Genomic DNA, 17,086 nt, shown 5'->3' on the forward strand with positions numbered 1-17,086 from the left:
TGTTAGGAAACACAAGCGCTATTTTAATATAAACAAAATAAAACAGTATAAATCTAGATACTCTATATTAATTACAAGCGCAGGATTAACTTTCAAGTTTGGAGCTTGAACAGTGTAGAACTTATTAATTTAAATGTTTTTAAATAAACATCAACCTCTATTTTTTCTTTTAAAATTATTTTAATTTAATTATAAAGAGTATATGATCTCAGTCTTTTACCAATCCCTAAAGAGTTCTCTCTTCTCCCTGAAGTATTTTTACTAATCATCAAATTATCTGTTTTAAAGAAGAAAAACTCATCATTCTATAAAAAAAAACATTTAAACATGTACATATATGTAAATAACATTATAACAGTAATACTTCCTCTAATTAGTGCCTTAATGTCCCGATAGCAATCTATTACGCGCCTTTCGCCGGACGCTGTGCGTGGGGCCCCCCGTATTTTGGGGGGACGGGTTGACCCGGACGACCTCAGATCCAACCCAGGGTCCCCGGCCCGAGGCCGGCAGGGGCCCGCAACCCGTCCGGCTCTGCCACCCCAGAATTTTAATTCTGTATTGCAAATGGGATGACATGTATTACTACAGTATATTGCAAGTAGGACTTACAGTATGTTGCAACTGGAATGAGATCCTATATCATTACAGTATATTGCAAGTGAGATTCAGAATATATTGCAAATGGGATAAGTCTATTTATGATTATATAAGCAAATTTTGACAAACACACACACACTGTAAGACTGCAAGGGAAGCTCAGCTTCCCCTTAAATGTCAAAAATTAAATGGTCAAATATGTACAGTTGTGTTAACATTTCATTGACTACAAATGCGTTAGAACACGTTCATCTTGAAGACGAGTTCGTTCAGAATCAGCTACTTATCACAAATCGACTCGATTTTGTTAACTTAACTCATACATTCCCGGAGCTTCAATGCATTTACCCACAGAAGCTGAGCGTCTCTTTGCTTCTATGAACTTCTATGCATGGGTGGGACTTCGAAACTCGCCGGTCATTGGATAAATGCCACGATTTTGTCCTGCCCCCGGACGCTGAGCGTCTCTGGGGGTGAATGAGCTGTGGGCGGGTCTGGACGCTGAGCTTCTGCAAGATGATTGGAGGATCAGTCGAAAGGCTGAATCCCGTTTTGATTGACAGCTGTCGCTGGGAGCTTCAGTACCATCGCAGATTTTGCGAGTGAAGTCGGAAGACAAACTGCAACCCATTTCAGGCCATTTTCTTGAAAACTAACAAAGGGGAGAATTTATACATTTATATATAAATAAATTGACAAATTTTATGATGTAAGCCGACAATGAGCTTCCCCTCTTTGAAAGACCAGCAGCCGCCACTATATTTTTTACCTATGCGATATATTGGAAATGGGAATGTCAGATCTCAGGTTTGGAGCGAGGTAGGACTTCCAAATCTGCGTTCCTCTCTAAGTCTCCACCTCCCCAACCTATGGTGCAAGTTTGAAAAAGATCAGAGAAACAAAGAAAAAAATTGGACCAAAAAATCTCTAAGGGTTTTGGTCATATTATACTGGTTTTGGACCAAATAAAAATAAAAATAAACTCATCCCATTTCCAATATAATAAAGGCATGAAAAATATACAGCTTTTGGACAGTGAAAAGTCATCCAATTTGCAATATATTGAATACTTGAGTGGGGTCCCATAAGCAGCATACAGTAGTGAAGGCCCAAATGCTTATTTTTCACACTTCCCAAGGGTCTACAGACACGAGACACATACCAATGGATTCATCTTGACGAGTAGATGTCATTTGACACCAGAAACGGCAGCTAATTCCGCTGGAAATTGCCGAAAATCGCCCCGATTTTTTTTTTTTTAAACTAAATTAACATGTTTTTCGGGCACTTTGTTGGACAAATTTGGTACCCATGCACTCGGGAGGACTCCTAGATTACGATTCAATGGAGTCCCGGTGTCTGTGTTTGACTGTTTATTCCCGCCAAGCCTATGAGGCCTACGTTAGCAACCGAATGCTAATGACACTCGTTTTTCATACTTCCCGGTGGTCAACATGCAAGATACACATATCAATAGATTTGTCTCGATGAGTAGATGCTGTTTGACACCAGCAGCTTGAGCTAACTCCACGGGAAATCGCGGAAAATCGCCCCGTTTTTATAACGTTTAGCTACTAAATTAACATGTTTATTGGGCACTTAGGTAGACAAATCTGGTATGGTTACACTCGGGAAAACTCGTAGTTTGTAATGCAAACAAGTTTTGTTGTCCTAGAGGTTCTGGAACCTTTAGAAATGGTTCAAAGTCAGGCAAAAGAAACACAGGAAGGCCTTAAAAATGTTCAAGTGGACCTAGGGCTTCCAGATTTTTCACACTGCTTCTAGAGGTGTCCACAGCCCACACATTCGAGTTTTGAGTCGATCGGACCTTTCAAAGCAGTGTTACATAGAGCGTGTAAGAATCTGAATGGGAATAAATTGGGATTTGGACGTGTCCAAACGGGGTAGCAAGGTCCGATGGGTCCGAAATTTTGGCGACATTGTCGACATAGGCTCCAGATAAACATACTCAAATTTGGAAGCGCTCGGGCATTCCGAAGTATTTTTTATTGGGGCAACGATTCGAGCAAAATCCATGCAGACTTGCACCTTGGCCTTATGCCTTTCTCAGTGAAGGAGGAGAAATACTGAAAGGCCTTAAAAATCTTCATGTGGACCTAGAGCTTTCAGATTTTTCAGACTACTTCTAGAGGTGTTGACTGCCCACATAGTTGAGTTTTAAGTCAAACGGCCCAAGTGGTGTCCAAAAAGTTATTATGGGATTTGAATGGGAATATATTGGAATTGGAACGTGTCCAAACAGGCTCTAGAAAGGTCAGACGAGCCCGACATTTCGGCTACATTGTCATCAGAGGCTCTAGATAAACATACTCAAATTTGGAACCGTTCAGGCATTCCAAAGTATTTTTTATCTGGACAAAGATTCGGGCAAAATCCATGCAGACTTGCCATGTTTTCTTAAGGTCAACACTTAGAATTTCAAGTACTAAACTTTACTAAAGCCCCTGGGAGAACTGCAAATCCTTTTTAGGTGCTGGGTCAACCACGAAAGGTACTTCAGACAAAGATGACACTCAACGATACCCATTTTCAAAGGCTGTTTCTCAGATTAAAACTGAACACACATATAAAAAGAGTTGTTGCATCCGAAAAGATGTATTTACAAACACATTACAATCTTCTTCTTCTCCTGGGCCTTTGTCCCGCTCGGTTGCGGGGTCAGCTCTTCGGTGGATCATGATCCGCACATTGATTTGGCACAGTTTTTACGCCGGATGCCCTTCCTGGCACGACCCTCCCTATTTTATCCGGGCTTGGGACCGGCACTACAATGCACTGGTTTGTGCATCTAGCGGCTAGGTATCTATAGGACAATTCAGTGTTTCCAATTAGCCTGGTGGCATGTCTTTGGACTGCGGGAGGAAACCGGAGCACCCAGAGGAAACCCACGCGGACACGGGGAGAACATGCAAACTCTGCACAGAAAGGACCCGGACCGCCCCACCTTGGGATTGAACCCAGGACCTTCTTGTTGTGAGGCGACAGTGCTACTCACTAAGCCACCGTGCCGCCCTACAAACACATGACAATAATTAGCCAAAAATGCAACACAGGTCATTCACATGCATATGTCCATGTTTTTCCACTGCCCCTTTTTATATCAGCCATTTCTAGCATGTTCTTTTGTCAAAGCATCTATGTTACACCCAATTCTGATGAGGCCGGACTGACCCATGGGTCCAAGCCCTTTCACATCCTGATGGAAGTACCCTTATTTGACTGACTGAAAAGCTGACCAAGTGAAACTCTTTAGTCATTTTGAGTGACTTGATCACTATTTATCAACTCTTCAGAGCTGTGATCCAAGAGCTTGCCAATGCATCACAGCCACCCGATAGATATCTAGCATGGTAAATATCTGTACCTATCAGTGGGTGGTGAATAACCATCAAACCAACCTAGGATGGTAAATGTACAGTATTCACACATCAGGGTATTTAATGGTTTTTTTTAATAAATGAGCAGGAAAATGTCCACTGAGGAGGACATTGGTCTAGTGATCAACTGGATTAAGTTGGCTGTTTTTTTGGTTGTAAACAGCCAACTCCCTGCTTTCTGACATTTTTCATCTTCTGCTTTGAATATCCTTGCAGCTCCAGTTGAATTATGGGATAGATTAACGATTAACGTGCTTGGTTCTCATACTTTAAAATGTTTGACGATGCAGTTCCACATCTGGGGATTTTTGTATGTACTGTACTGTTTAATTAATACTACTGCTTTCATTTACTGTTATGTATACATATACAACAGTAATAATCAAATTACATTGACATTTATGGCATTTGGCAGACGCTCTTATCCAGAGCGACTTACATTTATGCAATTTTTTTACATTTATGCAGGACTGGGTGTGGGGGAGGGGCAAGAACATAAGCTTTCCAAGTAAACTTCAGGATCAGGTTTTCTCTTTTCAAATTGAATGACAGAGCACAAATATTCAAATCACACTATAAAGATGTCCTACATGTTATATAAATACATAATACGCAGTGGTTTGGGCACAGCTAGGTGAATTCCATATTTTGTTATTGGTTTAAACGTCTTAATGTCTCTTCTATGGGATAGAAATTTGAACAATATTTTTTCTGTATGTAACTAAAAGAAAAAAAAAGTTAGCTTTTTAATGCATTATTACTTTTATACCAGGCACATTGTGTTTTTTTTCCCTAGAACTTACATTCAGCAAGTAAAAAGTAATCATGCATTAAAATGTGCAGCACTTTGTTTCCTGTAGAGAATGTGTAAACTTATTTTTCTTTTTTTATTTTACTTACTTTTACAAAATCAGTAAAACATGGAATTTGATCAGAAGTATCCATTTGTTCTATACATGTAGTTCATGCTAAATTATTTAGCACAATATGTTGTTATCTACTGTATCTGATGTAAAAGCATCAGTAAAAATAAATAGCATTAAATATAGTGTAGTGTTGTGGTGGGACATTTCATACTGCGTTCATGTCACACTGGTTTGTGCATCTTCAGATCCAGAGCATAACAGGTCCAGAGTCAGGGTGGGGGAGGGGATAGAGAGAGAGCAATTAAGCACCTGTGAACTACTAATGCTTTGTTCATGACACAATGAAATTGTTTATTAACTTGATCTGTATGAATATATTTTATTCTGAAATGGAGAACTGCTCAGCCCTCTTTTGTTTTAGTAATTATTTTGAAGTCATACAACAATTTGAGCTCCTTCTGAGTTAATTAAGCCATCCCCTGACCTGATAATTGATATTATTAAAAATAATGTTGTATTTTCTTTAATGTACAGATTTCTACAACACATTAAAGCGTTTAATAAAATGTCTCTGAAGCTGTGTTTGGGTAATGATTTTATGGGAGAGTGATTAACTTCATGAGAAGTATATTGGCACTGAAACATTTGATAAAACACCCCGCCATCATAAACGCACGTGTGCAGTTCTGCACTTTCTCTGTGCACCTTGAACGCATCATTATAATCATGCTCGGTGCGCGCGAGACACGGAGGTTTCAGAGGCTGCGCGAGCATCATCAGCGCTGTGTGGAGCGGCACGAGCTGGAGTCCCGAGAGAGGAACAGACTGGAGCACGAGGAAAGTGTGAAGCTGCTGCAGGTAAGACCTGTTTTACTCTTCTATTCAACTGTAAACTCAGGCTGTACTCAGAGCTTTAATCCGTCCAACACACAACACATACTGATGCTTTCACCTCGTTTATCACCTGCATGACTTGGTATTTAAGCAAATGAGGGTTTAAATGTAGATAAAACACACTCGGGTGTGAATGTAATCATGTGTTTTAGCAGTTTGAGTCTACAGTCAGTGATGGTTTTGTACTGGATACCTTTAAATTCAGGTGTTCCTAATATTTAGATTCCCGCGTGTAACTAAGTGGGGTGGGGGAGGGTAAAGTGCACCATGAGCTCTGTGATAACACACACTTACATTTAGGTTCATCTGGGTTTTTTCTTTCTGTTTGTTTGTTGACCTGAAGCAAAATTATTTTACTGATATTTCAAATGTGTACTAAACTTTACAGAGAATGGACAAACAAGAGGATAAACAAGAGGATAAACAAGAGGATAAACAAGAGGACAACATGGTATGTATTTATTTTGACATGTATTCTTTTCATGTGAACTATAAATAGAATTTGATAAAAAAAACTACTTAATCTGTTTATTGAACATTTTATTAAATGTAGGATTCACTTTCTAAAATTGAGTGAGTCGCTCTAGGGCAGGGGTCCCCATCATGAAATTTCATATATATTTATTAGGGCTGTCAAACGATTAAAAATTTTAATCGCGATTAATCTCAGAATTTCATATAGTTAATCGCGATTAATCGCATTAAATAAAATCTGTGTAAATGTTATAGAAAACAAGGTTTTTTAAGTGAAATGTGAAAAGTGGACGTTTCTACACGAAGTGAGTGTGTTTTGACCCTTTTGGGGCTTCCATAGTTCATGGACTAGCGTGCTTGACTCCGGTATTCAGTGCCGTAACAGATTAAGTTAATAAAGTGTTTTGCTCCTGACAACTTGTGAATATACCGTGTATTTATTTCTTTATTATGCAAGTGCATCCCTACGACGCTCAGTTATATTATTTTAACAAACCGCAAATGAACAACGGTGGCAAGTCCGACATTAAAACGTTGGTTCTACCAGTCAAGTCTCAACATGAACTAGAATTTGCGTTAACGGCACTATTTTTTTTAATCGCGTTAAATTGAGATCGCGTTAATGCGTTATTATCGCGTTAACTTCGACAGCCCTAATATTTATACAGTATATACCAATAACCGTTACATTGTATATATTTAAAACTATAGCAATATCCTTATCTCTAAATTTATTCTTATATATTTTTAAATATTGTTCATAAGAATAGATACAATACTGCAAGATGCACAATTTGCACATACTTTTTTTTGTTGCATACCATATGCTGTATAAATGCACCTTATTTACTTACTTTATTTGTATTAGTTTCTCTTCTTTGTTAAACTACTGGAGACCAAAGTATCTATCTATCTATCTATCTATCTATCTATCTATCTATCTATCTATCTATCTATCTATCTATCTATCTATCTATCCATCCATCCATCCATCCATCCATCCATCCATCCATCCATCCATCCATCCATCCATCCATCCATCCATCCATCCATCCATCCATCCATAATGCAAAGCCCAACCGTGCGCATCTCGTCAACAACATGCTTCAGGAGGCAGGAATCAAACGCATGGACTGGCCTTAATGTTCTGGAGACCTGAATCCCATTGAACATGCTTGGGATGCACTGGGAAGACGTCTGGCAAACCGTCCAATGCCTCCCACAACACTTCTTGAGCTGGAAGTTTCCCTGGAGCGAGAGTGGCAGAGAATCCCACAAGAACTGCTGGACAATCTGGTCCTGTCCATGCCCCATCACTGTCAGTGTGTTTTGGGTGACCATACACCCTACTGAACAGTCAAAGTGTGGCACTCTCGTTCAGCTTGACATGCTTCTGTTCACCCCCACCAATATGTCACTTGCTACTCAATCACAATAATTGAGTTTGCATCTCAATTGCATAATCGAACAACTTTCTTTGACTTGTCGTTTGCTTTTTTGATGTTCTTGTTTAAAAAAAAAAATCGAATGATTCTTTTTTTTATTGCTTCATATTCATTTTGAAATATCCCCTAATTTTTGTGAGCAGTGTATTATTCACTTATTTTTTTATTGTTGTTATATTTTTTATTATTTGTTGTCGTGTTTGTTGATATTTAAATCATTTCTTTTTTGAAAACTGTTTACAGGTTAAAGTAGAAAAACATAAACACCACCGTCTATAAATGAATGAATTGCTTTGGTCCTCCACTTGAGACTTTTATGTAAACAGACACAACAACAAATAATTAAAAAGACAGTAATAATAAATAAATAAATAAATAATAACAATAATACCACATCTACAAGATGTAACTTATTTCTAGCACGACTAGATGGGGATGATGTCTGGACATAATTTTGAACTTCATTTTTAAAGTCACTAAAATGCTAAAAATCCTAATTTGGTTTTTCGTTTACATTTTACAAGCAGGAAAACAAAGTTATTCGTTAATTTTTTTAAAGTTATATTGACAAAATAATTTCCTTTTGTACAGCCAGGATGGATAAGTGTTTTACTCAGAATGAAAGTATCAGCTGGCCTTTTTCTTCACGTATTGCTTTGATGATGAAGAAAGAAAGAAAATGTTCGGCTCCTTTGGCAGGAGGTTGAAGTAAAGATGTGTGAGGAAAAGCTTCCAGCACCTGGTATTCCCAGGCGGTCTCCCATCCAAGTACTAACCAGGCCCGACCCTGCTTAGTGTCCGAGATCAGGCGTTCTCAGTGTGGTGTGTCCGTAAGCGAGAGACGCTGCAAGCAGTTTCCCTTTTAAAGACGTCCATCATTCAGCCTTCCACTTCAGTATGTTTAGATTATTTGTTGTCGTGTTTTTTGTTATTTTAGACATAATTTACTTTCCTGTAAAACTGTTTACAGGTTAAAGCGTAACAGCATAAACACCACCGTCTATAAATGAATGAATTGCTTTGGTCCTTCACTTGATACTTTTGTTTAAGTAAACAGCGCCTTAATGCTACAGCTACAGGCTATGTTAAGAGCACATGCAGGTACACAGACCACTGAAATTTTGGCCTTGTGTTTTCTTGAGAGCATGGTACAAAAAAATATTGCAATGTCGCCCTCTTGTGGCACTTTTTGAGAATTGCTAAAAAGATAGATAGATAGATAGATAGATAGATAGATAGATAGATAGATAGATAGATAGATAGATAGATAGATAGATAGATAGATAGATAGATAGATAGATACTTTATTGATTCCAAAGGAAATTAGTACAGTGGCCCAGAAGGGTCAACGCAATAAAATAAGCCACAACACAAAGAAAAAAGTCACAACGCAAATAAAAAAAAAGTCACAACGCAAATAAATTAAGCCACAACACAAATAAAAAAAAGTCACAACGCAAATAAAAAAAGTCACGACACAAATAAATAAGCCACAATGCAAATAAAAGAAGTCTCAACGCAAATAAAAATAAGCCACAACAGAAGTTAAGACACAACGGAAGCTAAGTCACAATGAAAGTTAAGCCACAACGGAGGCTAGCAGCAGTCAAGTTTGAAAAGTAAGTGATAACTTTGTTGCTATGTGATTAATGATGATTCTGTGATTAATGTCGTTAAATGTTGTTACAAATGATCAACGTTGTTCACTGTGTTTATATCGACATAGTTATGTAGACTGTCATCGAACGTTATTATTATTGTGAAGCTAGCTACGTCGTAACCGACATCACTTTTAACGTTAGTAAAACAGATAATCGATTATGTTCAGTCAACAGAGGTATTGAACAACATGCTGTACAATTCATGTTAAGTGGCTATTGTCTGTTAACTAGACCTCTGTTAAAATGTCCAACCACAGTGGGTACCTGCCTAATAATGCTTTATTTGTTGTCCTACAGAGCAATGTATTGTCCATTTTGTGGATTCAGTCTGTATTCTCAAACAACGTTCTGCAGTTCATGTGGCAAGGACATCCAATTCTTGTGCCATGCTGATAAGCGTGGCATGAGTGAAGGTAACGTTTCAAAGATTACTTGTGTTTTTAAATTAGACTGAGACTGTACTGCACTGCATAAATATAGTTTGGAATACTGGATGTCTGAACAGACATGTACTCTCTTGATGATATTTGATTAGACTCTGAAGCAGGAAGCACTGGAAACAGTGTAGTGGAGTCATTCCACAATTTCCGGATTTTAAAAGGGAAGGAGAGACAATCCTGTTTCAAAATGAAAAAAGCACCACTAAAAGACACCACTGTGAAGGTAAGTTTTATTTGCTGATGTAGGCTAATTGCAAAAAAAAAAAAAAAAAATAGTGATATGATATTGTTACATGTCTGAGAGACACGTACTGAAAAAGGGCAGAAAGACAGAAAGAGAGAACAACCAAACACAAATACATGAAAACAGAAAAAAAAACACAAGTGGCTGCTGATTGGTTGCAGCATTTTCTCCAATAAAAAACAAGAAAACAAAGTCAAGACAAAGATAGAGTGTATACTTCTAAAGCACTGGTTAAGTAAATACAGCTACACGGCTATGTTATAAGCACATGCAGGTAGACAGAGCACTGTAATTTTGGCCTTGTGTTTATTTGTGGACATCAGTTTTCTTGTGACCATGGTAAAACAAAATTGAGATGTCGCTCTCTTGTGGCGTTTTTAGAGAATTGTTATGAAAACTAATATGATATGGTAATATGAGATCTGTTGACCATGGTAAAAGAAATATTTGTAATGTCGCCCTGTTGTGGCACTTTTGGGGAATTAAAAAAAAAATTAACATGATATGGTAAAATGAGATCTAGTGACCAAGTTGGTAAAAAAAAAAAAAAATCCTTGTAATGTCGCCCTCTTGTGGCACTTTTGGAGAATTGCAAAAGAGTAATATGATCAGAATCAGAATCAGAATCTTTTTTATTCGCCAAGTAGCAGATGTACAAGGAATTTCTTTAGGTGCAGGTGTCAACATACATACAAGTTAAATAGTAAAAGGTACACTATATCTAAACGTATAATAAACAATAAACAATGGTGTATATATATACATAGAATAAAATAAACAATATAGTAGTGATAAAAAATTGTGCAATAGAGATTATTTACACATAAGGTGCATATGTGCATTAACTATTAAAATGCGGGAAGCTTGTGTGAAACCCACGAGCATTTATTAAAACGGAGGGATGTGGGAGTAGTCCTTGTTGAGTAAGCTGATTGCCTAGGGAAAGAATCTGTGGAGGTGGCGGTTTGTACGAGTCTTTAATGCTCTCACTCTCTGTCTCCGCTGAGATGAGAACCTCTGAAAAAGTGAGTGACCGGGGTGAGAAGAGTCTGCCATAAGCTTCCTTGCCCTCTTTTTCATCCTAGAGGAGTGTAGATCTTCTAGGGATCTTCTAAGATGACAGCCGATGATTTTCTCTGCACATCTCACTGTACGCTGTAGCTTACGTTTGGTGTGCAGAGACGCCGAGCCAAACCAGACGGTGATAGAAGCTGTGATGACGGACTCGATTATCGCAGTGTAGAATTGAACCAGCAGAGCTTGGGGCAGTCTAAGTTTCTTAAGCTGTCTCAGGAAGTACAAGCGCTGCTGGGCCTTCTTCATAACTGCTGTGCCATGCCTGTCCCATTTAAGATCCTGTTGGATGGTCGTGCCCAGGAATTTACAGGACTCGGCTCTGCTGACTGTGGAGCCGTGTATGACCAGGGGAGGCAGTGGAGAAGGTTTTTTCCTGAAGTCAATGATCATCTCCACCGTTTTTTGTGTGTTTAGCTCCAGGTTGTATTTACCACACCATGACACCAGCTGTGTTAATTTTTCCCGGTATGTGGACTCGTCGTTGTTTGAAATGAGTCCGATCAGGGTAGTGTCATCTGCAAATGTAATGAGCTTAACTGAGTTGCTGTTAGATCTGCAGTCATTGGTGTAGAGGGAGTAGAGCAGAGGAGAGAGCACACATCCCTGTGGAGCGCCAGTGCTGAGGCAGAGAGGATCCGAAATGTGGTCACCCACCTTTACATACTGTTTCCTGTTAGACAGGAAGTTGTGGATCCAGTAGCAGATAGATGGGGGTACATTGAGCTGCCACAGTTTTTGAAGAAGAAGGTCAGGAATGATATTGTTAAAAGCAGAACTAAAATCTAAAATGATGTGGTAATATGAGATCTTGTGACCATGGTAAAAAAAAATCTTTGTAATGTCGCCCTGTTGTGGCACTTGGGTAATTGTAAAAAAAAAAATAGTGATATGATATTGTTACGTGCCTGAGGGGACACGTGTTTTTTTTTTTTCTGTTTTCATGTATTTGTGTTTGGTTGTTCTCCCTTTTTTTTGTCTTTCTGCCCTTTTGCAGTACAAGTGGCTGCTGATTGGATGCAGAGTTTTCTCCACTGCATCCAATGAGAGATATGGAGGAGTGACTGGGGGCGGGGCTTCAAGTAAAAAAAACAAAAAAAGAAAAGGATAGAATGTCAAGACAAAGATAGAGTGAATACTTCTAAAGCACTGGTTCAGTAAATACAGCTACAAGGTTATGTTATGAGCACATGCAGGTAGACAGACCACTGTAATTATTTGTGGCCAGTTTTCTTGTGACCGCGGTAAAAAAAAATCCTTGTAATGTCGCCCTCTTGTGGCAGTTTTGGAAAACTGTAAAAAAAATTAACATGATATGGTAAAATGAGTTCATGTGACCAAATTGGTAAAAATAATATTTTAATGTCGCCCTCTTAAGGCTACGGAGCCCCTTAGGGGTCACTAAGGAAAAAAAATATATGAACAGCAAAATCCGTACCCTCGGTTTAGTAAACCGTACCCTCAGTTTAGTAAACCGTACCCTCGGTTTAGTAATCCGTACCCTCGGTTTAGTAAACCGTACCCTCGGTTTAGTAATCCGTACCCTCGGTTTAGTAATCCGTACGCACGGTTTAGTAATCCGTACCCTCGGTTTAGTAAACCGTACCCTCGGTTTAGTAATCCGTACCCTCGGTTTAGTAAACCGTACCCTCGGTTTAGTAATCCGTACCCTCGGTTTAGTAAACCGTACGCACGGATTGTCTGCGCTACAAGTTTTACTGTGCGCCCACACCCCGTTTTACGGTTATACAGTTGCGAAGCATTGAAGAGAATAAAGCATCTTTTTACAGCTGGGGTGATGGGATAGCAAACTTATTAAAAAGTCAAATCAAAATCTTATCAAATGCCACCCCACAATCATAAATAACACGAGTACTCAGCTTGTGATTTGAGAGTATTTTACCTTAGGAATTTAGAATAATAGGATTGCAAACCAACGTAAAGTGAAATGTATAAATGTCTGAGACTCATAAAGTCAGTAAGTAGAAGTATTCTTTAAGAGTCTGATGGGGTGATTTGATAATAATTTGATTTGCATTTTACTTTACGTTGGTTTGCAATCCTATTATTCTAAATTCCTAGGGTAAAATAGTCTCAAAATCACAAGATGAGTACTAGTGTTATTTATTGATTTATTGATTTATTGTTTATTTATTGTTATTGATTTGACTTTTTAATAAGTTTGCTATCCCATCACCCCAGATTACTACAGTAAAGATGTCTGAATTGTATTCCATTAATAAAAGAGTTAATGCTCTTAAAGAAAAAAGTGGAGTGCTTTGATAATAATTTGATTTGCTTATTTTAGACCTTTTACATTTGCATAATTTTACCATGGTATGTCTTTTGTTGCAAATATATATATATACATACAGTGCCTTGCAAAAGTATTCAGCCCCCTTGAACTTTTCAACCTTTTGCCACATTTCAGGCTTCAAACATAACGATATGAAATTGTAATTTTTTGTGAAGAATCAACAACAAGTGGGACACAATCGTGAAGTAGAACGAAATTTATTGGATATTTTAAACTTTTTTTAGAAATAAAAAACTAAAAAGTGGGGCGTGCAATATTATTCAGCCCCTTTACTTTCAGTGCAGCAAACTCACTCCAGAAGTTCAGTGAGGATCTCTGAATGATCCAATGTTGACCTAAATGACTGATGGTGATAAATAGAATCCACCTGTGTGTAATCAAGTCTCCGTATAAATGCACCTGCTCTGTGACAGTCTCAGAGTTCTGTTTAAAGCGCAGAGAGCATCATGAAGACCAAGGAACACACCAGGCAGGTCCGAGATACTGTTGTGGAGAAGTTTAAAGCCGGATTTGGATACAAAAAGATTTCCCAAGCTTTAAACATCTCAAGGAGCACTGTGCAAGCGATCATATTGAAATGGAAGGAGTATCAGACCACTGCAAATCTACCAAGACCCGGCCGTCCCTCTAAACTGTCAGCTCAAACAAGGAGAAGACTGATCAGAGATGCAGCCAAGAGTAAGTAAGTAAGTAAGTAAGTAAGTAAATTTTATTTATAAAGCACTCTTAAAACAACTTACGTTGACCAAAGTGCTGTACATCGAATAAGCATACATAACACAACATTATATTAAAAAAGTAAGAACCAAATAAAAATACAGAGTAAGAGACAAAATAAAACAGATAAAAATAGACTAAACAATTAAAATTAACACAGCTCCTCACTGTTCAAATGCCAGCTTATAAAGGTATGTTTTTAGGAGTGATTTAAAAAAAACGAAGAGGCCCATGATCACTCTGAATGAACTGCAGAGATCTACAGCTGAGGTGGGAGACTCTGTCCATAGGACACAATAAGTCGTACACTGCACAAATCTGGCCTTTATGGAAGAGTGGCAAGAAGAAAGCCATTTCTCAAAGATATCTATAAAAAGTCACCTGGGAGACACACCAAACATGTGGAAGAAGGTGCTCTGGTCAGATGAAACCAAAATCGAACTTTTTGGCCACAATGCAAAACGTTATGTTTGGCGTAAAAGCAACACAGCTCATCACCCTGAACACACCATCCCCACTGTCAAACATGGTGGTGGCAGCATCATGGTTTGGGCCTGCTTTTCTTCAGCAGGGACAGGGAAGATGGTTAAAATTGATGGGAAGATGGATGGAGCCAAATACAGGACCATTCTGGAAGAAAACCTGTTGCAGTCTGCAAAAGACCTGAGACTGGGACGGAGATTTATCTTCCAACAAGACAATGATCCAAAACATAAAGCAAAATCTACAATGGAATGGTTCACAAATAAACGTATCCAGGTGTTAGAATGGCCAAGTCAAAGTCCAGACCTGAATCCCATCGAGAATCTGTGGAAAGAGCTGAAAACTGCTGTTCACAAACGCTCTCCATCCAACCTCACTGAGCTCGAGCTGTTTTGCAGGGAAGAATGGGCAAAAATTTCTGTCTCTCGATGTGCAAAACTGATAGAGACATACCCCAAGCGACTTGCAGCTGTAATCGCAGCAAAAGGTGGCGCTACAAAGTATTAACGCAAGGGGGCTGAATAATATTGCACGCCCCACTTTTTAGTTTTTTATTTCTAAAAAAAGTTTAAAATATCCAATAAATTTCGTTCCACTTCACGATTGTGTCCCACTTGTTGTTGATTCTTCACAAAAAATTACAATTTCATATCGTTATGTTTGAAGCCTGAAATGTGGCAAAAGGTTGAAAAGTTCAAGGGGGCTGAATACTTTTGCAAGGCACTGTATATATATATATATATATATATATATATATATATATATATATATATATATATAGTTGCGAAGCATTGAAGAGGATAAAGCATCTTTTTGCAGCTTAATATACTATATTTTAGATATAACACACACACACACACACACATATACTGTATATATATATATATATATATATATATATATATATATATTTGCAACAAAAGACATACCATGGTAAAATTATGCAAATGTAAAATTTTAAAATTCCATTAAAACAAGTGGAATTGTTACAGACCAATTTGAAAGGTCTAAAATAAGCAAATCAAATTATTATCAAAGCACTCCACTTTTTTCTTTAAGAGCATTAACTCTTTTATTAATGGAATACAATTCAGACATCTTTACTGTAGTAATCTGGGGTGATGGGATAGCAAACTTATTAAAAAGTCAAATCAATAACAATAAATAAACAATAAATCAATAAATCAATAAATAACACTAGTACTCATCTTGTGATTTTGAGACTATTTTACCCTAGGAATTTAGAATAATAGGATTGCAAACCAACGTAAAGTAAAATGCAAATCAAATTATTATCAAATCACCCCATCAGACTCTTAAAGAATACTTCTACTTACTGACTTTATGAGTCTCAGACATTTATACATTTCACTTTACGTTGGTTTGCAATCCTATTATTCTAAATTCCTAAGGTAAAATACTCTCAAATCACAAGCTGAGTACTCGTGTTATTTATGATTGTGGGGTGGCATTTGATAAGATTTTGATTTGACTTTTTAATAAGTTTGCTATCCCATCACCCCAGCTGTAAAAAGATGCTTTATTCTCTTCAATGCTTCGCAACTGTATAACCGTAAAACGGGGTGTGGGCGCACAGTAAAACTTGTAGCGCAGACAATCCGTGCGTACGGTTTACTAAACCGAGGGTACGGATTACTAAACCGAGGGTACGGTTTACTAAACCGAGGGTACGGATTACTAAACCGAGGGTACGGATTACTAAACCGTGCGTACGGATTACTAAACCGAGGGTACGGATTACTAAACCGAGGGTACGGATTACTAAACCGTGCGTACGGATTACTAAACCGAGGGTACGGATTACTAAACCGAGGGTACGGATTACTAAACCGAGGGTACGGATTACTAAACCGAGGGTACGGTTTACTAAACCGAGGGTACGGATTACTAAACCGTGCGTACGGATTACTAAACCGAGGGTACGGTTTACTAAACCGAGGGTACGGATTACTAAACCGAGGGTACGGTTTACTAAACCGAGGGTACGGATTACTAATCCGAGGGTACGGATTACTAAACCGTGCGTACGGATTACTAAACCGTGCGTACGGATTACTAAACCGAGGGTACGGATTACTAAACCGAGGGTACGGTTTACTAAACCGAGGGTACGGATTACTAAACCGTGCGTACGGATTACTAAACCGAGGGTACGGTTTACTAAACCGAGGGTACGGATTACTAAACCGAGGGTACGGTTTACTAAACCGAGGGTACGGATTACTAAACCGTGCGTACGGATTACTAAACCGAGGGTACGGTTTACTAAACCGAGGGTACGGATTACTAAACCGAGGGTACGGTTTACTAAACCGAGGGTACGGTTTACTAAACCGAGGGTACGGATTACTAAACCGAGGGTACGGTTTACTAAACCGAGGGTACGGATTACTAAACCGAGGGTACGGTTTACTAAACCGAGGGTACGGATTACTAAACCGTGCGTACGGAT

General features: G+C 38.4%; 1 pseudogene; it reads right to left on the minus strand.

Annotated features, from left to right (window-relative positions):
• Positions 1 to 8,404: 8,404 nt before the first annotated feature.
• LOC134329677 (5S ribosomal RNA) lies at positions 8,405 to 8,513 on the minus strand (annotated as a pseudogene).
• Between the last annotated feature and the right edge of the window lie 8,573 nt (positions 8,514 to 17,086).

The sequence above is a fragment of the Trichomycterus rosablanca genome, chromosome 15 (assembly GCF_030014385.1).
Source record: "Trichomycterus rosablanca isolate fTriRos1 chromosome 15, fTriRos1.hap1, whole genome shotgun sequence".
Lineage (NCBI taxonomy): Eukaryota > Metazoa > Chordata > Actinopteri > Siluriformes > Trichomycteridae > Trichomycterus > Trichomycterus rosablanca.